The sequence below is a fragment of the Protopterus annectens genome, chromosome 17.part0, assembly GCF_019279795.1.
Source record: "Protopterus annectens isolate FY-2018-M chromosome 17.part0, PAN1.0, whole genome shotgun sequence".
In the NCBI taxonomy this organism is placed as follows: domain Eukaryota; kingdom Metazoa; phylum Chordata; order Ceratodontiformes; family Protopteridae; genus Protopterus; species Protopterus annectens.
Window position 1 is genome coordinate 762,273,143 of NC_056751.1, and position 27,811 is coordinate 762,300,953.

Consider the following 27,811-nt stretch of genomic DNA (forward strand, 5'->3'; position numbering starts at 1 on the left):
TTATTTTTCAGCATTTTACACTATTTCTAAATTAACCCTTTATATTTCATATTATTCTTGCGGCTTTTATTCAAGCTAATAATAATGCTAGCAGTAGTTTGAAAAGACAGTATATACCATATAGAGCAGAGTATTCTTTCAGTTCCCCATTTTTTTAATTTGTTTGAGGAACGGACTAAACTTTAGTAAAAGAAAAACTACATTTGTTTCATCAGCATTGCTGTTTACACTTTGCTCATATTTACAATCATAGCTTGTTGAGTTATTGTAACTCTTTGTAACCTGCAGTATATAAAACAATTGTAAGCTGTTATTATTAAAGATACTTGTAATGACTTACTAAATAGTAGAATTTTCTTGTGCTTGCAAATGTACAATCTGTGAGATATCTTGTTTTACTAGTTTTTATACCAAGGTCTTTTAAATCTGCATTTGGTATCTTTAAAACTTGGAAATGTAATATTGAAGTCCAATATTGTCTTTTGGTATTGTTGTCCTATTATGGTACAAATGGATGGTATTTTTACCACTTGATCTGTACGAAGTACTGGCTTATTACCCAGAATGGTAAGTACTCCAACCCATGCTTCTTTTCCATATATCTTTGTGCTATTTGTACAAATAAACAGAGTATTGGTAGAAATTTTACCTGTTTTGTCCCCCGTTGAGTTTATTTTTGTGTTATTGTCTGCACACTGTGACATTTTTACATGATGTCTTCCCTTGTCAGAACTGTTACATTTTTAGGGGGTAATGTATAACATTTAATAGAAATAGAGCTGTTTATTGAAATGTTTATGTCAGTCTTTGATTGTTTCTCTACTTTTATGCATGCCTGACCTTGTTTAGCTAACCATGCTGTTATATTTGTGTTAAATGTTATTTTTTTTAAACGTACATGCTGTATGCTTTTTACAATTTAAATTGGCTTGTGTTCTATTTTGTGTAGCATTCGTGAAATATTGTAATTCCCTCTGTTTTGATGTTCAGAATGATGCAAATGAACTGCAGATGTCTGTGTTCAATGCTGCCTTGTTTCGCAACTGCATTTTTATCTATAGTCCTTAAAACATGTTCCAGAAACTGAACATTCAGCTTGTCTCAAGCTGTACCAGAATATATGTGTGCTACCAAACAGAAATATATGTATTTAACTAACTATATTGTTTTTACATATATTATAGCAACAGATGTGTATATGCATCTAACTAGCAAATAGATGTGCACATGCATTTATACATATTTAAACATATCTATCACTGTATACATTCCCTCTGTTTTATTTTAAATACAAAACTGTTTACATTAATTATATTGCTATTAACATGTGAAACAAAACCTTTAGTTTTCTTTTGATACAGCAAGTTAACATAGTTTAATATTGTCAACACAATGATAACAACCATTACTATTTGAACTGGATGAATTTGAATATGACTCTATACAGTGATGTTTTATACTGCAATTTATTGACAATGCTTGAGAATTTTATTGCAAAGGCATTGCAGTCATGTTTTTTGAAAAAAAAAACACATATGTCACAAATGTCAAGCTATGACTTGTTACTAGATAAATCATTTACTATATACTGTGCAGAATACACTTGCTTGTACAGATTGTTTTTGCATTTGTATATACATGGCTGTAATGTACACTCAGTCTAGGTTTCCAAACCTAGCTTTAAACTGAAGCCTGCTAATTACTTGAAACAGTAAAATGTATTTTTGGTATTAACACTTTGTTTGCAGTACTGTTTACACAGTTAGTGTAAAACTGAAAGCATGCCCTAGCCCCTGTAGTATACATCATTTTCTTTCAGTATTTTTTATTTACTTTATGCTGTGAGAATTGAATGTTTGCTTGCCCTTTGGCTGTTACCTAGACGTGACACTTTGGTCTTAGACATTTGCTTATTTTTTTAAAGCTTTTGCTGTTGCCTATACTGTATAACTTAACTGCATACTATAGTCCATGTACTGACTGTACTCGTAATATTTACTTGCTGTTAGTTGCATTTGCATGCAAGCACACCACAGTATATTAACTCTTAGTATGAACAGCTACTTTTAAATACTGGATTGTACTAAGTACAATAAATACACGGATGCAAACTGCTTCAGTAAACTGCTTTAATTAGTAAGACATTTCTGTTACATTTGACTTTTGGTTCTAGAAACATGCAACACGTATGCTGTCAGCTCTCTATAGCAAATTCCCAAAGTCTGTTTAAGCATAGTTAAATTTATACCAGAAGATCTGGTATTTTTCCAGAGTCTGATGTAAAACAGTTATTTCTTTGTATAACAATTTTCCTTTGTTCTCTTGTCCTTGGTTCTTTGTAGTTTGATGATCCATGGACACTCAGTCTTGCATTATCTGAAACATGGTGTTCCAGCACTATCTGAAACTTGATGTTACATTTCTTTACTTTGCTGATGTCCTTCCAGCTGCCATCTGCGCAGTTATTTTTACGGACTTTGTTTCTCAATAACGTACTCCTTCACATGGATGCCAGAATCTAAGCTATGCCAGCACACTTACTGCTTCTTATTTTTCAGCATTTTACACTATTTCTAAATTAACCCTTTATATTTCATATTATTCTTGCAGCTTTTATTCAAGCTAATAACCATGCTAGCAACAGTTTGAAAAGACAGTGAATAAAACAGAATGACACTAATCTTTCAGACAGGATCATAAACCTTACAAGGACCCTCAGGTCCCCTTTCCCAGGATGAGTATGACTACAGGTTGATTGTGCTCCATGTGGGAGTGAATGACCTAATGACCTGGTGTGCAAACCCACAGGGAAACACAGAGAGACATGTCTGACCTTCTAGGCCTGCAGGTAAGACTCTGGTCCTAAGTGGAATCCCTCCTAGACCATGAATGATGCCTGAGGCATAAAGAGAAGACCATTGGCTTTAACAATTGTCTTAATAGTTGGTGTCATTCCAGAGAGATCCAGTATGTACCATCCTGGGATGAGGTAGTCCTATTTTTTTTTGTAAGGGATAATCTACATCTTTCAATTCAAGAAATTCTGAATACTGGAAAAAGCCCTTGTTGCCCTCACACACACACACACACACACACACACACACACACACACACACACACACACACACACACACACACACACACACACTCACACATATATAAAGAGAAAAAAGGTCCTTAAACTGTATAGTAAGGGTAGAACCACAAAGAAACATAGAAAATGAAAAGTACTATATGGACAAGTAAAGCAACCCATTAATGGAGATTAGCTTCTTAAGCAAAAAGTAACTTACACATCTTTCTTTCTTTATGTTAAAAAACTAAGGGATAACACTCATCATTGCTATGAACTTCTCCTTAATAGAATCCCACCTCCAAAACAAATGACACTGCAAAACCTCATCCACAAAACACATACTCCAATACCAGTCATCCTAGGATACCCTTACCCACTCTATAAGGACTAAATAATACATTCTTGAGATATTAGTTAAAGCCAAAAACACATCTTCCAGGGGTCCTGGTAAAATACCTGGGTGCTTATTAAAGAGTCTCAAACAAGCTCTCCCCAAACTTGTCCTTAAATTGTTTAGCCTAAGCATAGCCGCAGGTTACACACTCAAGTCAGTGTCATAATGACCCTCCATAATGATGGTCCTACCACGGATCCTGAGAATTATAGATCAATCAGCCTTATGACTCTTCTTTTTAAAGTTGTGCAGTATATCATAATGAATCTCATTAAATATGATATGGAAAGTCTCATTAAGTCAGGCTCCAACAATTTGACTTCATAAAAGGAGATCATGCATATTAAGCATTATTATTTTTTTCTAAAATGGTTACACAAGCTGTTTGTGAAAAACTGAAAGGCTGCCAGCCTAGTTAGATAGAATTTTGTAGATAATTCTATGTCATTGTAAATATTAATATAATCCACAGGCTGTTTTATAAATGTAAGAAAACTAAATGCAAGAAAAACTGTTATATGTTCTGAACTTCAAACATGTAACCACAGTGCACTCTGCTGGAAGAAAGCTGATAAAGTAAAGCATTTGACTGTTTGATCTCAGGTCTTGGAGACGGGATGTCTGGATGAAGGAATTCTTTCTATTGTCTTTAGACAAGAGTTAATTGCTAGATTTTACATGTATAATGTTTTTATTGCTGTGGCTTTCTGACCAGCTGCAAGCTTACTAAGAAATGTAAATTTAGAGTTTCTGGTAACCTGGGAACCAGAGAAGTGTCAAGAATGACGTAATCTAAAATGAGTCAGCAATGTTTTATCATCAGTTTAAGAGATCTCAGAGAGAAAGAGAGAGCATTTGCATTTGTCTTCAGAACTTACATCACCAGCACTTGCTTGCTCTGTATGTAAGTAGGATCTTAGACTTTATTATTTCTCTTAGAAATAGATAGAAAACAGTAAGATTAGAGCAACCACAGGGAGGACAAGCAGACTCCACATAGAAGGCACCCCAACCGAGAATCGAACCAGAGAACTTCTTGCTGTGAGGCAGCAATGCTAATCACTGCGCCACTGTGGCTGCCCTGTCTAAAGAATAAAATGTATGAAACTCTATTATTTGGCTTTATCATCTTACTGCCTTCCTCTGTGATTTTTCAGAAAACCAAAACTTTAATAAAGGGAAGGGCAAAAATATGAGGCAAAAATCAGGGATGTTCTGCAAAATAAGTGACAACTGATAGATTTGGGAAGAATGTGACCAGTAACTGCAATAGTAGTACAAGGTACTATATACCATATACACAACATATGAAAACAGGCATGTATCTCAAGATGCTGATGTAATGTGAAGCCATGGGTGCAGGAGGGTTGAAACCCTAAGAAGGGTAATTCCAACCACCCGCAGGAAATAATGAAACTACTCCCAGAAAGTGGCTTGTGGTCTGAGGGGAAAATGAGCTGTAATGCTATCACAACATGGGAACAAATGGGTTAGCATGGGGTCTGTGGGAGATGCTAAACTATCAGGCTATGAGATAAATAAATCATGAGTGTAGCATAAAGTAGCAGTCATATAAAAGTAGGTGCAGCACACAGTGTAAAGTAACAGCCATAGAAAACTAGGTGCATCACACAGTGTAAAGTAACAGCCATAGGAAACTAGGCGCAGCACACAGTGTAAAATAACAGCCATAGGAAACTAGGCGCAGCACACAGTGTAAAATAACAGCCATAGAAAACTAGGCACAGCACACAGTGTAAAGTAACAGCCATAGGAAACTAGGAGCAGCACAGTGTAAAGTAACAGCCGTAGGAAAATAGGCGCAGCACACAGTATAAAGTAACAACCACAAGAAACTAAGTGCAGCACAGTGTAAAGTAACAGCCATAGTAAACTACACGCAGCACACAATGTAAAGTAACAGCCATAGAAATCTAGGTGCAGCACACAGTGTAAAGTAACAGCCATAGAAAACTAGGCACAGCACACAGTGTAAAGTAACAGCCATAGAAAACTAGGCACAGCACACAGTGTAAAGTTAACAGCCATGGAAAACTAGGTGCAGCACACAGTGTAAAGTAACAGCCATAGAAAACTAGGTGCAACACAGTGTAAAGTAACAGCCATAGAAAACTAGGCACAGCACACAGTCTAAAGTAACAGCCATAGAAAACTAGGTGCAGCACACAGTGTAAAGTAACAGCCATATGAAACTAGGTGCAGCACACAGTGTAAAGTAACAGCTATAGGAAACTAGGTGCAGCACACAGTGTAAAGTAACAGCCATTGAAAACTAGGCGCAGTACAGTGTAAAGTAACAGCCATAGGAAACTAGGCGCAGCACACAGTGTAAATTAACAGCCATAGAAAACTAGGTGCAGCACACAGCGTAAAGTAACAGCCATAGGAAACTAGGTGCAGCACACAGTGTAAAGTAACAGCCATAAAAAACTAGGCACAGCACACAGTGTAAAGTAACAGCCATAGGTGCAGCACACAGTGTAAAGTAACAACGATAGAAAACTAGGTGCAGCATACAGTGTAAAGTAACAGCCATAGAAAACTAGGTGCAGCACAGTGTAAAGTAACAGCCATAGGAGACTAGGCGCAGCACACAGTGTAAAGTAACAGCCATAGAAAACTAGGTGCAGCACACAGTGTAAAGTAACAGCCATAGGAAACTAGGCGCAGCACACAGTGTAAAGTAACAGCCATGGTAAACTAGGCGCAACACAATGTAAAGTAACAGCCATAGGAAACTAGGTGCAGCACACAGTGTAAAGTAACAGCCATAGGAAACTAGGTGCAGCACACAGTGTAAAGTAACAGCCATAGAAACTAGGCACAGCACACAGTGTAAAGTAACAGCCATAGGAAACTAGGCTCAGCACACAGTGTAAAGTAACAGCCATAAAAAACTAGGCGCAGCATACAGTGTAAATTAACAGCCATAGGAAACTAGATGCAGCACACAGTGTAAAGAAACAGCCATAGAAAACTAGGCACAGCACACAGTGTAAAGTAGCAGCCATAGAAAACTAGGTGCAGCATACAGTGTAAAGTAACAGCCATAGAAAACTAGGTGCAGCACAGTGTAAAGTAACAGCCATAGGAAACTAGGTGCAGCACACAGTGTAAAGTAACAGCCATAGAAAACTAGGTGCAGAACACAGTGTAAAGTAACAGCCATAGGAAACTAGGCGCAGCACAGTGTAAAGTAACAGCCATAGGAAACTAGGCAAAGCACACAGTGTAAGGTAACAGCCATAGAAAACTAGGTGCAGCACACAGTGTAAAGTAACAGCCATAGAAAACTAGGTACAGCACACAGTGTAAAGTAACAGCCATAGAAAACTAGGTGCAACACACAGTGCAAAGTAACAGCCATAGAAAACTAGGTGCAGCACACAGTGTAAAGTAACAGCCATACAAAACTGGGTGCAACACACAGTGTAAAGTAACAGCCATAGAAAACTAGGCACAGTACACAGTGTAAAGTAACAGCCATAGAAAACTAGGCACAGCACACAGTGTAAAGTAACAGCCATAGAAAACTAGGCACAGCACCCAGCGTAAAGTAACAGCCATAGGAAACTAGGTGCAGCACACAGTGTAAAGTAACAGCCATAGAAAACTAGGCACAGTACACAGTGTAAAGTAACAACCATAGGTGCAGCACACAGTGTAAAGTAACAGCCATAGAAAACTAGGCACAGTACACAGTGTAAAGTAACAGCCATAGGTGCAGCATACAGTGTAAAGTAACAGCCATAGAAAACTAGGTGCAGCACAGTGTAAAGTAACAGCCATAGGAGACTAGGCGCAGCACACAGTGTAAAGTAACAGCCATAGAAAACTAGGTGCAGCACACAGTGTAAAGTAACAGCCATAGGTGCAGCACAAAGTATAAAGTAACAGCCATAGAAAACTAGGCACAGCACACAGTGTAAAGTAACAGCCATAGAAAACTAGGTGCAGCACACAGTGTAAAGTAACAGCCATAGAAAACTAGGTGCAGCACACAGTGTAAAGTAACAGCCATAGAAAACTAGGTGCAGCACACAGTGTAAAGTAACAGCCATAGAAAACTTGGCACAGCACACAGTGTAAAGTAACAGCCATGGGAAACTAGGCGCATCACACAGTGTAAAGTAACAACCATAGAAAACTAGGTGCAGCACACAGTGTAAAGTAACAGCCATACAAAACTGGGTGCAACACACAGTGTAAAGTAACAGCCATAGAAAACTAGGCACAGTACACAGTGTAAAGTAACAGCCATAGAAAACTAGGCACAGCACACAGTGTAAAGTAACAGCCATAGGAAACTATGTGCAGCACACAGTGCAAAGTAACAGCCATAGAAAACTAGGCACAGCACACAGTGTAAAGTAACAGCCATAGGTGCAGCACACAGTGTAAAGTAACAGTGATAGAAACTAGGTGCAGCATAGTCTTAAAGTAATAGCTTTTAATGAGTTACTTATGAGAACATGTATACAGTATGTACATTGTAGTACAGCAGGGGTATAAAAATATAATGGTTGCAGATGTTTAAAAGAAAAGAATGACAGTGATGTAATGACTGGATATTGATTGATTGAGAGTGATGTGCTGCAGTGGTAGCATTGTCATCTCACAGCAAGAGGTTCTCCAGTTTGATTCTCAGCTGAGGTGCCTTCTGTGCGGAGTCTGCATGTCCTCCCTGCATTTCTGTGGGTTTCCCCCACGTTACAAAGACATGCATCTGGAACATTTCTCCCTGGGCCTCCACTGAAAATTGGCTTCATTCCAAGTTGGACTTTCCCGGTAAACAAATGTTAAATAAATAAATAAATAAAATAAAAAGAAATGTAATAACTGGATATTGATTGATTGAGAGTGATGTAATGACTGGATATTGATTGAGAGCAATTTAATGACTGGATAGTGATTGGTGAGGCACAGTAAAGTAATAAAGGACACAGCATGGAGACAGTGTTAGTGAAAAGAAGGCTGCATTAGAAATGATTTATGCTAGGGATCAAGTAGAAGAAAGTTTAGAGATGTGGGCACTGTGTGTTGTAGGAGATGTTGGCACTGCATGTTGTAGGAGATGTTGGTACTGTATGTTGGAGATGTCGGCACTAAGTGTTGTAGGAGATGTTGGCACTACATGTTGTAGGAGATGCTGGCACTGCATGTTGTAGGAGATGCTGGCACTGCATGTTGTAGGAGATGTTGGCACTGTATGTTGTAGGAGATATTGGCATTGCATGTTATAGGAGATGCTGGCACTGTGTGTGTTGTAGGAGATGCTGGCACTGTAGGTTGTAGGAGATGTTCATACTGCATGTTGTAGGAGATGTTGGAACTGCATGTTGTAGGAGATGTCGGCACTGCGTGTTGTAGGACATGTTCATACTGCGTGTTGTAGGAGATATTGGCACTGCATGTTGTAGGAGATGGCAGTGTGTGTTGCAGGAGATTCTCATACTGCATGTTGTAGGAGATGCTGGCACTGCATGTTGTAGGAGATGGCACTGCATGTTGTAGGAGTTGCTGGCACTGCATGTTGTAGGAGATGTTGGCACTGCTTGTTGTAGGAGATGTTGGTACTGTATGTTGTAGGGGATGTTGGCACTGTGTGTTGTAGGATATGTTGGCATTGCTTGTTGTAGAAACTAAAGACAGCAGAGTTAGATGCTACAACCATACAGTTACAAGTCCTGATGGCTGGGTTGTAGGGTCACAGCATTTTAAAAAATCCTTTAATTTGTCAGTATGTGGTGATGAATACCATTGTAATGCACTACAATTCTTGTTTTAAAGGATGTCTTTTCACATATAAGAATTACCTTACATAAAAATTGCAGCACCTCACTGACCATCTTCAGATACAGTCTGGACAATTGGATGGGTAACCATAAATTCACCTTGGGGGTTCCACCTGTATCCCTCTTGGACAGGGACAATTGGTGCTGATTGTTGAAATAATCATAGAACTTGGCTAGGCTTGTAAGGACCCTAGGGTGATTAGCCTAGTAGCGTTCTATGATCTTTATAAATATAACTATGTAATCAGCAGCAGAAGCAGGAACAGCTGCATCCATATTTAGTGGGATAGTTGAACTGCTTACTACTAAAGCTGACAGTGTAGCACAATATTTGAAAACATTAATAACAATGGAATCATACCGTGCAGCAATGTATATTCGAAGGTGGTGAGTGTGACACTTACCATGCACACTGCCTTCATTTCCATTGTCTGCTGATGGACAAGGTTTACCTAATAATACTTAATTGTGACATCTTTAATTACATCATTCCTTGTCAGCATTCAGTTCTCTCTATATTAATGTATGTTACTGATTTAAACCCACCTTCATGAGTGGATGAGTGTTTCTGCTGCTGCAGACACTGGTAAGCTGGAACACTGTCCACACCTCTACAGAGTCCACTCATCTTCTAATTATTTCTGTTCCACCATCATCTGTGTCATAGTCATTCCCACAGACGGATAGAAGTTTTTCCTCATCTGGTGTTAAATGAATAAGATTTAGAGCCCTCTCCAACATAGTGGTGTGGAAAATTGCATTCTGGCTGTCCTTGCTTCTTGCATGTGCTACCACATCATTTACCCTTTTCTTGTACTGCAGAAATTATTGATTTCTGTCACCCACTGCATTAATGTCAACAACTACTTGCACTAACTGGCAATAAGGACACAATGTTCCTGTTGTCTGAAGTTATTCTTTTTCTACTTTAATCCCTTATTTTCCATCACCATATGTGCAAAAGATAAAAATAGGCCACAGTTGGACAGTGTTTTGATTTAAGTACAAAACACTGGCCAAATCTTCCTGCCACCCACATTAAATAAAAATGTTACTTAACACAAACCAAATAATTACATAGAGAAATCTCAACATACCCATAGAGAACTGCAATATATTACTTACAGTTCATTCAGCTAATGAATGGAAGCACTTTTTTTTACAAAAAACAAATCTATGGCCTACTTACTCTCTGTCATTGTCATTTACACATAACACTGCCATTTTTTTATTCATCGCTGTCACTCCAAAAATCTCCAGTTCATCATACATGCCTATTGATAGCTTAGCACAGCAGAACATCAGTGGAAAATGACTGCATTTATGCCCACGATGCACACGCTCAGTAAATTATACTACAGTAATGATCACATTGTGTTATCGGTAATCATTTGCTGTTCTCATGAAATCCAACTTCCAAGTGACATAAATCTAACAATCAGTCACTCTTATCATAACATGCACATCATATATAAATGCCCCTGAATTCAATAATAAAATAATATTTTAAGTGTTTCTTATTAAACTGTAATTTTTAAAATATTTCCTTAATGTAATAGGTGTACAACATCCTTATGCATTTGCCACCTATTAAAGTTATTGACAAATTAATATGAACATGTATTATATGTAAATTAGCCTAATTTACACTCCTCTTTATCAACTGCAGTAGTATGCAAATGTCTCCTGATATGCATCAATGAATTTTGGGTTTTTGATGATCATGTATGTGTGGCCAAAGTAACATGAACACACATCAGATTGACATGGACTCAGTGAGGACAACTCTGCAGTCTGCAGTAATCAATAGCTGTCCCAAGCTTGCCATGCAAATGTGCAAATGGCCCTAGACTAATCAAAATCATAATGTAGTTTAAAAAAATGGAATCATTTGAATGTCAAGTTTGCAGAAATATGAAGTGTAATCCCTGCCCATCCAAATCATAACGTCCTAATGCTTAAGAATAACATTCATAGTGGCACTTATTTCAAACCTCTCCCTCAAAAAATAAATAAAAATGTAAAAGTTAAAAATATGCTGTAATACGTGATACATACTGGTGTTGTGGTACAAAACTAACCTTTATCAATGAATATTAGCAATAGCAATTATTAATCACATATTTCCATTTTAATCAAGCAAAGAAAGGAAGGGCAACTGTTTTCCTTTAAGAATAAAAAAAAAGTATGACACAAAGCAGTTTTGATTAAACCAAACTTTCCAATAATATCAATAGCTGTTGTAATGGCCCTGCTAGTAAACAGGCTTTGGTTAAGGTGATGTCACACCCCAGAGAGAGTGGTTCTAATCCTGAGTCATACATCCCTGTTCTTCTGGCATTACCTCTGAGGGCATGAGGCCATGCTCCTAGCTGCTCTTGTATCGGGATAATATTGGGGTGTGCACAGGACATACAAGAATAACTGGCAGCAGTTGGGTGAACACCTGTCAACACTGGCAAGTATAACCCACTCCACCTAGCAGAGTCATCACCATTACAAAGATTTTCAGTAGCATATTGTTGACTGGCTGGCTAAGTGGGTAGACCAGGTAGGGGTAAGAAGGTCATAATTCTATAATAAGTCAAAAAAAAAAGAAATCTGTTTTTTAATTATGACATTGATTCATTTTAAAGATACAAAAAAGTTTAACAAATTTGCATAACTAGAGATATTTTCTGAGAAATATGTGTCCCTGTAATTATTACTTGTAATGTTATTATAAAATGCACAGGAAATTATGACCATGTTTGCAATCATACAAGCATCTTTTTAAAAAAGACAGATATGGGTAATGCTAACAGATTTTAATAACATATATAAATGTGACATACGTTTATTAAAATGATCTGTATATGTAGGTCTGTAAATCAGGCACTGGGTTACAAGAAGTATTTTGTAATGGATTTATACATAAAGAAAGTAAAATTAAAATTACTGATTACAATTTATTACTGGCCATAAAATGACTTAGTTACATTACACAAAGCCAGTTTTGTATAGGCCACAGCAATATAGCTAATGCAGTTGAATAACACAGTTGTTTGTTCAAAAGTATTTCTACCTGCACATACAACATGGCTGAAGTCTGTGATGCCACATCATAGTTTGAGTATAGGTTAAGGAAGGGTGCTAGCAGTTGCTGTGCCAAACAAATGACCAGCACAAACTTTACAGAGAAATATTGTTTTACTTCTGGGTTACCTATCAAATCAGACACATTTGTACAGCAAAGGAAATGCAAACGTCCATGAATTGCTACATTTCTGTGTTTTTGAGTAAGTTATTCCTGAACAATGTCACATGCACAGAATATTAATTTGAAAATAACATTCTACACACATTTCATAACTAATTTTTCTCTTGCATGACAGGGAATGTTGCCACAGTATTGTACAAATTCATACAGCTATGCAGATGTAAGAAAAAGTAAAAAAAAGCAAAAATCAGTTATTGCTTAGGCAGGAATATATATGTGTGAAACAAGAGCAAATACAGGTAGAAAGACTTGCCTTCTCTCTGTTAATTATGATTAAGGAAGATATTGAATATAATCACAGCAATAAGAACAAAGAATACAAAGGCTGGTTGAATCTTCTGGTAACTATAACTGAAGTTCAAGAGAATTCTGTCTTACTAATTTGTAAGATGTATAAGAAGCATAAAAATTGATTTAAAGTCATTATATTACTGTAAAGAAAAGAGAACTATGTTCATGTATAACTGCTGTACTCATTTTATAAATGTTTTTTGACTTGATAATAAGGAAAATATTTTTATAGCGTTGCAGATGAAAGAAATGCAACTGAAACCATTACAGTTCAAACTAATATTATTGTTTTTATCTGATTACTTCTAATAATTATGAGTATTTTTAGTGCTGTGTTGTACATAATTTCAGAGATACACTCTCCCCTTTAAGAGGTTACAATCACTTGACATCTGAATTCATCTGAACCATGCATAAGCACAACTCATTTCACTCTTCTCATGTACCAAAGCACATTCCAAATCACTGCTCCCACTGTATGCATAAGCACTTCCTGTACACAAGTTTTACTTCAATAAAGATTTTACTACATTTTAATAGTATATGAAATGCATGATGTGCAAATTTATTGTGCATTTTCTCTTTTGCTCCACCTTTTTCTGTCTTTTTCTGTTTTGATTATGCATTTCTTTCTCCTCCTTTGTTTGGTTTCTCTCCCATTTATATTCCTTTTTTACAGGTTCAAATCCCTCAGGAGCAAGCTGGGAATGTACTTTCCAGGCTAGGGAAAGATCACCCTCTAGCTGTCTGGGGACATCCTAGCAGGGTTGGGGTGAAGGCACTGATCCTGCCTTCCAAAAAGGGGTTTTCAGACCTTGGTACAGAATGTACTGGTGGAGGAAGTGGATAGGAGAATTCTTCCAATTGGATCCTGTCTTCATTGTGTTGAAGACACCCTCTTCCAGTTGGTGCCAACCACCATACCAACATATCAACACAGGCCCCTATCCCCTCAACATCAGGGTCCTTCACTGCACCACCATCTGGCAGTGGACGTGTGAGGCTCTGCAGACTGGGACTCCACCTGGCATTATTCAGACCTTCATCCTCTATCCTTTCTCCTTCACCCTCTTCCCTATTTCTCACCAACACTATCCTCTCATATAATAAAATTGGAAAATATAGGGTGATGTATCCCTTGACATAACATAGTGCCCGTTGTCTCCCACATCCTCCTGCACAATCACTCTTGATGTTTCTCTTGTGTGTTCCCCTATTTGTTTGCATCCTATTTTTAAGTATTTCCTATGTCTCCCTTTCTATACTTTAATGAAACCATCAGGGTGTTCACAAAAGGATACTCCTATAAAATAATTAAATAGTTATAAACACCTTTCTTTTATAAACCAATAAGCACTGCACAGTCTAGAACTTTCCTTAAACATTTTAAGTGTAACCGTGTTTAGCCACACTTGTACATAATAAAATAAGAAAGTAACATGAATCTTCATGCTTTGGTGCTGTAATTTTCAACTTAATAATGCTGAACTTTACAAAACTTACTCTTTTGGAGAAGTTGACATGTTTTCAAAAAAATAATTTGCTTTTCTATATTCATCGCAAATGTCTCTGCCCCCTGCCTGCACCCCCTTAGTAATGGGTGATAACCTTAATCCTAATATTGACCCTTCCCCCAATACTAACACTACACCTAAAGTCCATTAAAACCTTCCCGCAGACTGTTACTACACAACACAAATTTAGACACACAAACATTCACAAACACATGAAAACAATACTACATCTATCCCCTAACATAACCCTTACCCTAAAATGCACAAACTTACACACAAACACACAACATCCAACCTTCACTCACCCTCAACCCTAACTCACATATGCACACACACACACACACACACACACACACACACACACACACACACACACACACACACACACACACACACAACACACACAACACACACACACACACACACACACACACACACACACACACACACACACACACACACACACACACACACACACACACACACACACACACACACACACACACACACACACACACACACATATATTTCAGTCTCAGACACTGACACACATGCACAAACATATGTAGTGAGCAAACATCCCTACAGTTTCCATGTAGAAGTTGAACCAGCAGTTAACTCTACGTACATATTTGTACCCTGAAGTGACCAGTGCCACAGAAAAATAAGGTTGATGGTAACTTTCAAAAGCTTTCCAAACATAAAAAAGATAATCAACAATTACATCAATCAATGCACATTCGCAAAAGTGTTACACTTAAACATTTACCTTAATGGTACACACAAATGACCCTGCATATAACAACACTATAATCACAGTTCTGCTAAAACATTAATCACACAAACCAGACCAGCACTTGCACCATTTATCTTACACACTCAATTCATGATGCAGGCATTCATAGAAGATTACATTTCCCTTCTGAGATATGCTACACCTTTTACAGTTCATCTCTTAAAGGTCATACCCTAATGCTGCATAAATATGACTGCCCTATGTGCCAATATGTTAAGTGATTCCTGGGGTGAATTTTCTATTCCCCATCCACTCGTAAAGATTTATCTTGAAGAGGGCCAGTGAGGTGCTCTGTTTGACATGTATGGGAAGTCTAGTCCATTGCATGGGCAGTCTCTGGGTTATGAACATGTCCCTCCAGCATGTAATGAGGTTGAGGTCTCTGGAGCATGTGGTGCAGAGGGATTGGGGTTTCTTAAGATGTAGAATTTCTAAAAGAGCTGGGTCAGACATGGCTTTGTAGGTCAAGCAGAGATCACCTCTAAGTAGGCAATATGAAACAGAGAATAGTTGCAGTTTTCTTATAGGACAAGTATTTAAGGCCTAGGATCCTCTTTGTGATGTACTTTTGTGGCCTTTCCAGTTGTTGCAGGTGTCTAGTGAGTTACATGCTAAATGGGGCATTATACTCGATGACTGGCCTAATGAGGGAAGAGTAGAGGGAGACAATGACCTCTTTCTTCCTGGATGCAAAACCCTTAGTAATGAGATGTGCCACATAGGACTTTCTGACCACAGTGGCAATGTGGTGGTCAAAAAAGAGGTTGCTGTCAACCTGTATTCCCAGATCTCTTATAATGCCTTCAATGTTCAGTGGACTACCATCGATGTGGTAATTCATGGGAACGGGGTTTTTCCCAAAGGGGATGACGACACATTTTTTGGCATTGAGCATAAGGTCATGGTTCTGACACCAGTCGTTGGTCTCAGTAAGACCTTTCTGTAGGATATCAACATCACTTGGGGAGTTAATAATAGCTCCCAACTTGCAATCGTCTGTGAACTTTGTCAGACAGAGTCCCTTTGTGTTGGCCTGGACTTCAGAGAAGTGCATACCAAACAGGAGAGGACACAGGACCGAACCCTGTGGGACTCCACTCGTGATTAGTCGGAAGTCTGACTTGGAGTCAGCCACTTTCACACTATGGGTTCTATCTGTGAGCCAGTTTGTAACCCAGTTAGTGATATAGGGGTTGATGCCTAGCTTAGTGAGTTTTTCTATGATTCCTGAGTGGGGAATGGTATCAAAGTCCTTGGCCAGATCAAGGTAGGCTGTATGAACCACCTTGCCTTCATCCACAGCTCTGGTGACTGACTCAAAGAAGTCAACCACATTGAGCAGGCATGATCTACCTTCACAAAACCAAACTGTGCAGGATCCAGAATATGGAGATTCCCTATATCCTTGTTTATTAGGTACATGATGACCCGTTCAATAGCTTTGCATGTCAGACTCATCAGGCTAATGGGGTGATAGTTCCCAGGATCTGCAGTCACTCCTCCTTTATGGAGATGGATGACTGTAGCAGTGCGCCATTTGGTAGGGACAAAGCCTGAAGTGAGGCTGTGCTTGAACAGGGTACACAGGTGAGGTGCCAGTTCATTCTGTAGTTCATGAAAAACACAGCCAGGGATATTGTCTAGTCCCATAGAAGCTGTATTCTTGGCCTTGGACAGTGCTGTTTTAACCCGTGCAGCAGTAATACTGGGTGCCTGGCAATCTACTTGCATTGTGATTGGTTCTTTGGTGGGGGAGATGGGTAAAGTTGGCAATGAATCTGTCGGTCAGTATATTGGCAATATATGTTGGCTCGGTATAGGAGGTACCATTGTGCAGTAGCTCAGAGCAAATCTGGGTATTGCCATGGAGATTCTTTACATAACTATAGAAGGCCTTGTGGTTGTCTTTAATATCTGCTGTAATTCTGTTTTCATAGCTAGATTTAGAGGATTTGATGAGGGATCTTAACTTTTTGTTGAGGCTGATAAGGGTTTTTCCAGTCTTGGGACTTCACCTTATTCCGCATCAGTTTCCTCCTTCTGTTGTAGAGTTTGTTTTTGGCAGGGGACCATCAGATTGGCTTCCTTTTTGGGGGGAGAGCATCTTGATTCTATTGGGTATGGCAAGATCCATGCATTTGTGTATGTGTTCATAAAGTGCATTGGTGTATGATTTGGCAGTCATGCAACTATTCTCCATTTGCATGGGTGCCGTGAAGTTGGCCACCTCTGTTTTTAGGAGCCCAGAGTTAGCTTTGGAAAAGTTTTTCATGGTGGTTACCTTTGCGTGGGAGTGGGAGGGATGTGGATTTCCAAGGTGATTAGTTTGTGGTCGGATCTAACCAGGGAGGAGTTGACTATTGTTGTAGAGCAATGGTCACCTATGTTAATAATGACCAGGTCAAGGATGTTGCTACCTCTAGTGGGGGTAAGAACAAGCTGGCCCAAGACATTGGAATTAATGAATTCCAAGAAATGTTGGGCAAGTGTATTGGTACATGAGTAGTTTTCCTAGTTAATAGAGGGGTAGTTGAAGTTGCCCAGTATGAGAGTGTTAGGTTGGACCCTAAATATACTCCAGGGTGCTCAGGAACATGGAGTGTGAGTCTTGGGACATGGTTGGGGACCTATAGGTTGCTATGACCTGAATTGCTGTCTTACCCAATGTTAGCTGTACCTGAAGTATCTCTGATATGTTATGTTGGGCTGCCAGACTGAAGGTGTGCATATCCTTTATGAATATGGAAACACTATTGCCTTTGGAGCTTCGGTCCAAGTTCTGGGGCCGAAAGGTGTGGAATAAGTTATAGCCTGGTAGTGCAGGGATGCTTCTGCTGCTTTGAACCAGGTCTCTATCTGTTACAGAGCAAATGTTGATGTTCTTTATTTTAAGGAGTGCTTCGAGCAAGTGCATTTTGAGATTTAGACTTCTAGAGTTGAGCAGCATGACCCTGAGATTGCATTTATTTGTAGCTGTTACATTGGTAATTTGATCTTTGGGACACCACCTAAAAAAGGCACTACAGGGGTAGCAAGAGTCTTGGCTAGTATCCGGAAGCCCAGGGGTGACAGATGCAGGCCATCTCTGGCAAAACATTGAGGTCTGTCAATCATGTCATCCCAGGCAGACAGATACTGGATCCCCTTAGAATAACACCAGAAACTTAGCCAATTGTTGAAATCAATCATTTTCTGCTTGTACTGTTGTATCATTCTGGGTGATGGTAGGATGCTGCTCAGAGCTAGGGTCATACCCAACTGGGCTACATAATCTCTATCTTTTCATGTAGTCCAGGGAGGTATGTCTCAGGTCATTCATGCCCTCATGTACAATGACAGAGTCATATTTGTACCTGTTGTTGAGGGACCTAAGTGCATGCGTTATGTGGCAGATCCTGGCACCTGACAGGCAGTTGACTGTTACTTTATCCTTATTCACCCTAATGAGTGGGACATCAGTGTACCTCACTATCACATCACCTATGACTAGTGTGTTGGGCATGCTGTTTTACCTTAGGGGCTTTGGTAGAGTGGAACTCTGTTTAGGAGAGTTATGTGTCTCGTGATTAGTGTTGTGTTGTGGTGGTTAAGTGTGTTTCTGCCTTGGAGGTCTCTGCTGTTTGGGTAGAGTTTTACTGAGAACCTCAGCGAAGGTGGGTGTGTGGTTTGTGTTTTTATGAGAAGGCAGTGCCGGTGTGTGTTCTGGAGTGCTATGTGTTCCATGTGGTGTGGTGCAAGTGTTGACCTTCTCCTCCTGACCAGCTATTCTGGTCTTGGCTGGAGAGTGCGTGGGTTCCAATTTGGATATATAAGTGCATCTTTCACAAGTCTGAGTGTTGGGAGGTAAGAGGAGAGGGTTGTCTATGTACATGAGGCAGTTGCTACATTGTCTCAGGATGCCAAAGTTCAGCAGGTTAATATGAGAAAGCACAGGAAACTGACCTTTAGACATGCCTGGAAGGGTGGGCATTAATAATAGCTACTGGTGCTGTTTCCCTGTAGATCGTTTAGTGCTGGTAGCTCTTTTGTGTGCTACAATAATTGCTACAAGAAGTCTGGTAAAGTGCTAGACTAATAAGCTAGTAAAAATGCAAGAGAGGAGAGAACTAGCAGATCTAAGGGAAAAATTGAAAAGCAGAATTTGGCACCACTCAGAAGCTTACAAACAGTCCTGGATACAGCAAATCTGTATCTGGGCTAAACTAGTTACAGGAAAGTTGGGAAGCAAGCACAAACACAGGCTTTTAAACCTGAAAGTTGAAAGGGATGGAAAAACTGCTCAAACAACCAATAAACTGCAATTTCTGGGCCAAAACCACTCCTGTTGTGGTAGATAGGCTTCCTAGTGCTTACCACTTCCTCTGATAAGCTAGAAGGCTTCCCTCCAACACAGAAAGGCATGTGGGACTCAGAAGCTTACCAACAGTCCCGGATACAGCAAATCTGTATCTGAACTAGACAGGTTACAGGAAAGGTGGGAAACAAACAGCTAAAACAGCACTAAAAACAATTTAAATGCACTGCAGGCTAGCACACGTGTGTGTAGCAATATTAAAGCAAATAAAGTTACTATTTCAGTTATATGTGTCAATGCAAACATATTTCATTTTTGAATTTGGACACATAAAATAGTTATTTTAGCTCACAAATGCACAGCATCAGCAGCTAGGTGAGGGGGGTGGGGTTGCAGGGAAAGGATCCTACCTGTAGTTCTGTGTGGGGCACTAATTTATTTTATATTTTCTAACCAACTTGTAATGTTTCTTCCTTTTTGATAAATGAAGCATGGCTGACAGATAAAATGGTTTCCCCTTATGATGCTCCAGTTTTTGAGCATTTATCTTTTTATTGCATGGGAATACTTGGAATAAGTTAAGATCATAATTATGTTATATTTGTCATTTCCTTCATTGATTTTTGGTTATGTGGCTTGTAACAGTTTCCTTCTGGGGGGGGGGTTCACCGGAGCTGGATCATCATTTTGTTTTTGGCTTGTAACAGTTTCCTTCTGGGGGGTTCACCAGAGCTGGATCATTATTTTGTTTTTGGCTTGTAACAGTTTCCTTTTGGGGGGTTCACCGGAGCTGGATCATCATTTTGTTTTTGGCTTGTAACAGTTTCCTTCTGGGGGGGGTCACTGGAGCTGGATCATCATTTTGTTTTTGGCTTGTAACAGTTTCCTTCTGGGGGGTTCACTGGAGCTGGATCATCATTTTGTTTTAGGAGACTAATGTGTCCCATTATGTTGACCACCAAATTCTTATTGTATGCTCTTTCCAGAAAATCTTGTTGCAGTTGATACAGGTTGGTGCGAAATTGGTCCATCTCTCCAGAAACCCTGGCTATTCTCATTCTGTGTGATCTGATGACATTTTTCTTAGTAATTTTGGGTGCATCCTGTTAGGGTGTAGAAGTAGATTCCCTCATGTAGGTTTTCTGTAAAGGTCATTGTGATGTCCCCACTTTGGACCAGTAATCAGTGAGCCTGAATCCTTACCACAGATGCTGGAGAGGGATGTTCACTTGGAAAACAAATGGATACACTCAATATTTCAATATGGAGACCTCTCTGCATCAAGCATAATTTCCCTTAAGAGCACCCAGGGAACATGCTCAGTCCAGGGCCTAGTTCCTCTGTATATCTGACTGGACCCCCCAGTAAGACTTCCCATTGGCACAGCTTAGAGTTGAGTCCTTAGCTGGGGTTCCAAGCTAACTCCTCCAACACTCTCTCTGTGAAACCAGTGTTCTGTGTCCCTGTGCCAAGCAGCTGACACACTCACTCTTTAAGATTTGATTTACACACACACACACACACACAAACACACACACACACACACACACACACACACACACACACACACACACACACACACACACACACACACACACACAAACACACAGGCAAACTCTGACACAGATTCACCTGCTGTGCCTCCTTCTACCCAGACTATAAGGTAGATTCACTGCCATCAGTCAGTTGCTATAAGGCTCTTAAAAGGGTATCCAATTATACTGAGTGAAGTAATTATTAATACAAATGGTAATGTTGACAAAACAGCCAGGCTTTCAGGAGTGGCCAGAGTTATCACCAAATAAATATGTGCATACTCTCAAAACTTAAATATTTTTCTAAAAGGACCAGCCACAATAAGAAGTTTAAATATATTTAATTATAAATAATAAAAGAACATGGAAATGTGACTCCCCTCAACTGCAGATGATTTTATTTCTTTCTTCGCTTTATGCTAAATATCTATTTATAGTAAACACCAGGGTTTCAGTCACAGGGACTATTAAAAATAACACTGATGCAAAGTTTTACACAGTTAGAGAAAAACATTATTTAAGTGGTTTCACTATTTATTCCTGATTGACTAAAAAAATTACTGTGCCTACTTACTGAATAGAGCAAGGCAGGATAATGTGGGTTTGTGGTCCTTGCTGTCAAGTCCAAGACAGAATACAGAATGCTCCTGAGACTTCAGTCTCCTCTAATATTAAATTTTTTTTTGTACAGAATGACATCACATACATCTGGTCATCTGACTCTGTTTCCCACACTGTCCCCCATGACTAGAAGCTACCAGGGTTTAGCACCAATGTGCTACAAAAAACACAGATAGAGCATTGCTTAGATGTGGTGCAGCTGCTGGAAGTCATAAAACCATGAAACCATTCCATTCTTCCTACCGGAGCTACAAACTATTTTCTGGCACAGACATTGCGTCTCTGGTTCCATTCAAAACTGTGGGATATCATTTTTATGGGTTAACTCATTAAATAATTTAATTTCAATAATATTTTTTTTCGAAAGTCAGGTGGATTAACCTTTTCACTTTCAGTATATGCTGTTACAATGTATACATGTAAACAGTTACAATAATGCATGTACATCTCTTTTCCTTCCAGCAGGGCACAATGTTGATACATTTTAACACATGCAAATCCCACAAACACATTTTAGCACAAGCATCAGTACAAATCAGTTTGATATACAAATGATATATAATTATTTACAAAATTCCAGCTAGCTGTGCTGGCATATGTTACAAATACATTGCCCTACTTTTTATGGCATGGCTGGCAGTACCTCCTACCGTCACAGTCATTCTTAAGCTTTCCTCTTTTTTGTCCTTATAGCTGGTGATGTCCAGGCATTCTAGTTTATCATAACTATCAGTGAAGCGCAAAATATCTGTGATGTTTTCAATGTAAAAGAAGAAACTGCAGCTTGTCCAGGGACCCTTTCCGTGTGATAAAGATATTGTCAGTAAAATAATTGCAACCATCCATGTATTGATAGAATTCTATGAAAAAGATGGTGTTCTCCTCCCTTTTGGCTAAGGTTTTTTTGCCTAGGCTAGGGGCCATATCAGCTCCCATAACTATGCCCCTTGTTGGTTTGTACCGTTTCTTATTTAAGTGATACCCAGCATATTGTCAGTAGCTTTAATTTCTCTATTGCTGGTGTTGGTCACTGAGACCATGTACTGTTTCACAGCATCAATGCAGTAGTTATGGGGAAGAACAGTGTATAGGACTTCCATGTCAAGAGTGACAAGCATCATCTTCGGTTATTTTTATTTCTTTGATTTCTTTCAGGAAATTGAGTGAGATTACACCTCTGCCCTTGGCAGTATCATTTCTTTTGAGACTGGATAACCACCATGCTCCTCCTATCTGCCATCACAGTATTTCACACAGAGATGAATCTCACTGCCTTCGTTTTGTTTTATTATTATTTATTATGCTAATATATCAAAAATGCAAGACTAGATGTTTAGATTGTTATTTGACACTATACCCATCACGCTGACTAACAGCCAGATACACAGTGCCTTTGTACTTAGTTATTTAAGGAATAAACAGCACCAATCACAATAAAAATGCAAACTAGGTATGTACCATAGCTCCAGTCACTGTCACTGCACGTGATCTGTTTACGGCTCTTGGATTAATGCCTTCACTGTAATTTACATGTCTTTTTATATGGAAAATAGAAATGTATATATTGCTTGTTACTTATTAGAGTTAGCAAAGTGTGTGTGTGTGTGTGTGTGTGTGTGTGTGTGTGTGTGTGTGTGTGTGTGTGTGTGTGTGTGTGTGTGTGTGCGCATGTGAAATGCCCCAGTTAGAGAAGGCTGTTAGTTAAGTAACTTGCTCAGAATCTAAACCTGTCCATGGCTACAGGGGGAAGAGACTTAATCCTCCACAACTCCACATTAACCTATTTGTTACTAGTTTTGCAGAACAGCTCTGATTTTGCTACTTATCTAGGCACTTTCATTGAACAAGTCACTTAGTGCTTGGGCATTGGAAATTTGGGCTGGACTCCTCAGTGGTCCCCTGGAATATAAGCCTAGTAATTAGTACCAATCAACCAGAGTAGTTATGGTGTAAAGAAGGCAATCATATGAGCATGTTCTTTGCATGTGATCCTTGGTTTCCTTAATGCTGACAGTGTGTTTATTATTTACTGCAGATATATGGGATATGGGACAGATATATTATATCATATATATCAGATATGGGACAGCATGAAGTCCATGAATTCAATGTCAATATTTTAACTATGAATGCACTTTTAATTTAGCTTTTTTTCTCAGGCATACATGAGTGAAATGCACTGTTTGGGTTATATAAGTTTGTTAAGCACTTAGTGCAAATGAGTAAGGCTATAGCTGTTAAGGAGTTGCTATCTGAAGTACAGGGTTTGATTCCTGGAGCCTTAATTTGTCTTCCATAGGACTCTGTCAGGTTACTTCACCAATTAGTACTCCTAGTTTGCTCCTGAAAAGGGACATTTGCATCCAGTGTGCTGCCCCAGGTGTCTGAGTGGTTCTATTATTCGTCTTTTGAATTTCTGGTCCATTATCCTGCCTAGAGCCCCACTTGGTCATGATTCAGGTCTGCATGGTTTGATGGCTGCATCTGGATTAGAGAGCAGTGCTCTCCAACCTTCATGTTAAATCACTGCAGATTATCTGGATTAGAGAGCAGTGCTCTCCAACCTTCATGTTAAATCACTGCAGATTATCTGGATTAGAGAGCAGTGCTCTCCAACCTTCATGTTAAATCACTGCAGATTATCTGGATTAGAGAGCAGTGCTCTCCAACCTTCATGTTAAATCACTGCAGATTATCTGGATTAGAGAGCAGTGCTCTCCAACCTCCATGTTAAATCACTGCAGATTATCTGGATTAGAGAGCAGTGCTCTCCAACCTTCATGTTAAATCACTGCAGATTATCTGGATTAGAGAGCAGTGCTCTCCAACCTTCATGTTAAATCACTGCAAATATCTCCCAAGGTATATCATAGTTATATGTGATTCAGAAATACTATGTGCTGCCTCACATTCCCAGAATCAGTGCCCATCAACACAGTTTATCCATGAGAAGCCAATCTTATTTCCTACCCATGACAGTGGATACACTAATGCATACATCTGTGATTTATGGAAGTCAGTATAGCAGAGCTTCATTGGCATAAAAATGGACAAATGAGCAACAATTCTCATATTTCCTGCCCATGACAGTGGATACACTAATGCATAAATCTGTGATTTATGGAAGTCAGTTTAGCAGAGCTTCATTGGCATAAAAATGGACAAATGAGCAACAATTCTCACCAAAAATTGTATATATTTGTAGGTAAATACTAGGCTAGCTGCTCTTATAGGCCATTTTAAGCCTAGCCAGCTTTCCCAAACGTGAGACTCAAACCCTGTACCTTGTGTCTGTCAGAGAAGCACCTTAACCATTAAGCCACCCCACAAAATTCCCATTTTAACTGCACTCAGCCAAGCTCAGTGGTGAGTGAATTGTGAAAGTATTCTTCTTTCGGCTGCTCCTGTTAGGGATCACCACAGTGGATCATCTGTTTCCATTTCTTCTTGCCCTCTGCATCTTGCTCTGTCACACCAACCACCCGCATGTCCTCTCTCACCACATCCATAAACCTTATCTTAGGCCTTCCTCTTTTCCTCTTACCAGGCATCTCCATCCTTAGCATTCTTCTCCCAGTATATCCAACATCCCTCCTCAGCACATGACCAAACCAACGCAATCTTGCCTCTCTGGCTTTGTCTTCAAACCATCCCACCTGAGCTGACCCTCTAATATACTGATTCCTAATCCTGTCCATCCTTGTCACAACCAATGAAAATCTTAACATCTTTAACTCTGCCACCTCCAGCTCTGACTCCTGTCTTTTTATCAGTGCCACCGTCTCCAGCCATATAACATAGCTGGTCTTACTACCCTCTTATAGACCTTCCCTTTCACTCTTACTGGTACTGGGCTGTCACAAATCACTCCTGACACTCTTCTCCGCCCACTCCACCCTGCCTGCACTCTCTTCTTCACCTCTCTTCCACACTCACCATTACTCTGAACTGTTGATCCCAAGTATTTAAACTCATCCACCTTCACCAGCTCTGCTCCCTGCATCCTCACCATTCCTCTGTCCTCCCTCTCATTCACACACATATATTCTGTCTTAGTCCTGCTGACCTTCATTCCTCTTCTCTCTACAGCATATTTCCACCTCTCCAGGGTCTCCTCAACCTGTTCTCTACTCTCGCTATAGATCACAATATCACTGACAAACATCATAGTCCATGGGGTCTCCTGCATGATCTTGCCTCTCAACCTGTCCATCACCATTGCAAATAAGAAAGGACTCACAGCTGAACCTTGATGTAACCCCACCTCCACCTTGTACGCATCCATCACACCTATCAAAGACCACACCACTGTCACACTACCCTCGTATATATGCTGTACCACTTTTACATACTTCTCTGCCACTCCCAACTTCCTTATACAATACCACAGCTCCTCTCTAGGCACCCTGTCATATGCTTTATCCAAGTCCACAAAGACACAATGCCACTCCTTCTGACCTTCTCTATACTTCTACAGCAACACCCTCAGAGCAAACACCACATCTGTAGTGCTCTTTCCCAGCATGAAACCATACTGCTGATCACTAATCATCACCTCCCTTCTTAACCTAGCTTCCACTACTCTTTCCCATATCTTCATACTGTGGCTGATCAGTTTTATCCCTCTGTAGTTGGTACAGCTCTGCACATCACTCGTATTCTTAAAAATCGGTACCAAAACATTTCTTCTCCACTCCTCAGGCATCCTCTCACTTTACAAGATTTCATTAAACAATCTGGTTAAAAACTCCATTGCCATCTCTCCTAAACACCTTCATGCTTCCATAGGTATGTCATCTGGATCAACAGCTTTTCCATTCTTCATCCTCTTCATAGCTGTCTTTACTTTCTCCTTGCTAATCCACTGCACTTTATGATTCATTATCCCCACATCATCCAACATTCTCTCTCTCTCATTCTCTTTATTCATCAGTCCCTCAAATTACTCTTTCCATCTGCTCAACACACTCTCCTCACTTCTGAGTATGTTTCCCTCATTATCCTTTATCACTCTTACCTGCTGAACATCTTTCCCTGCTCGGTCCCTCTGTCTAGCCAATTGGTACAGGTCCTTTTCTCCCTCCTTAGTGTCCAACCTTTCATATAACTTTCCATATGCCTTATCCTTAGCCTTCGCCATGTCTGTCTTCATCATGCTCCTCATCTCCTTATACTCCTGTCTACTTTCTTCATCTCTCTGACAATTCCACTTCTTCTTCATCGTCAACCTCTTCCTCTGTATACTCTCCTGTACTTCCTCATTTCACCACCAGGTCTCCTTGTCCTCCTTCCTCTGTCCAAATGTCACACCAAACACCTTTCTAGTTGTCTCCCTTACTAGCTCTGCTGTAGTTACCCAGCTATTCGGTAACTCTTCACCGCCACCCAGTGCCTGTCTTAACGCTTCTCTGAACTCCACCTCACAATCACCCTTTTTCATCTTCCACCATTCAATCCTAGGCACTGTCCTCACACTCCTCCTCCTCCTTATCACCAATGTCATCCTACAGGCCACCATCCTGTGCTTCCTGACTACACTTTCCCCTGCCACCACTTTAGAGTCTCCAGTCTCCTTCAGACTGGCCCTCATGCATAGAACATAATCCACCTGTGTGCATCTTCCTCCACTCTTGTACATCACCCTATGCTCCTCCCTCTTCTTAAAATATGTATTCACCACAGCCATGTCCATCCTTTTCACAAAATCTACTACCATCTGACCTTTTGCATTCCTCTTCATAACACCATACCTACCCATCACTTCCTCATCCCCTCTGTTCACTTCACCAACATGCCCACTGAAGTCCGCTCCAATCACTAGTCTCTCACCCTTGGGTACACTCACCATCACTTCATCCAACTCACTCCAAAACTTTTCTTTTTCATCCATTGCACACCCTACTTGCGGAGCATATGCACTAACAACAGTGTGAAATAGATAAAGTAAGGTAAAAAATAATTATAATTGAAACTTAATCAGAAATTAGGCAAATTCAAGTCAGTTTACAATATGAATGTGAAAAGCACATTGGTTTATGGTAATGTGAAGTAGATATGCAGTTGCTGTATGCTGATATCAATCACAGGACTGGAAAAGTGTGAAGTATCATTTCTTATTGCTGCTTATATGGTTGTGGAAGATGTACAGATAACTTCAGGGGAGAGAACATTATACACTTTTAAATGTTGCTGCTCACATTTTGAGAAATACATGA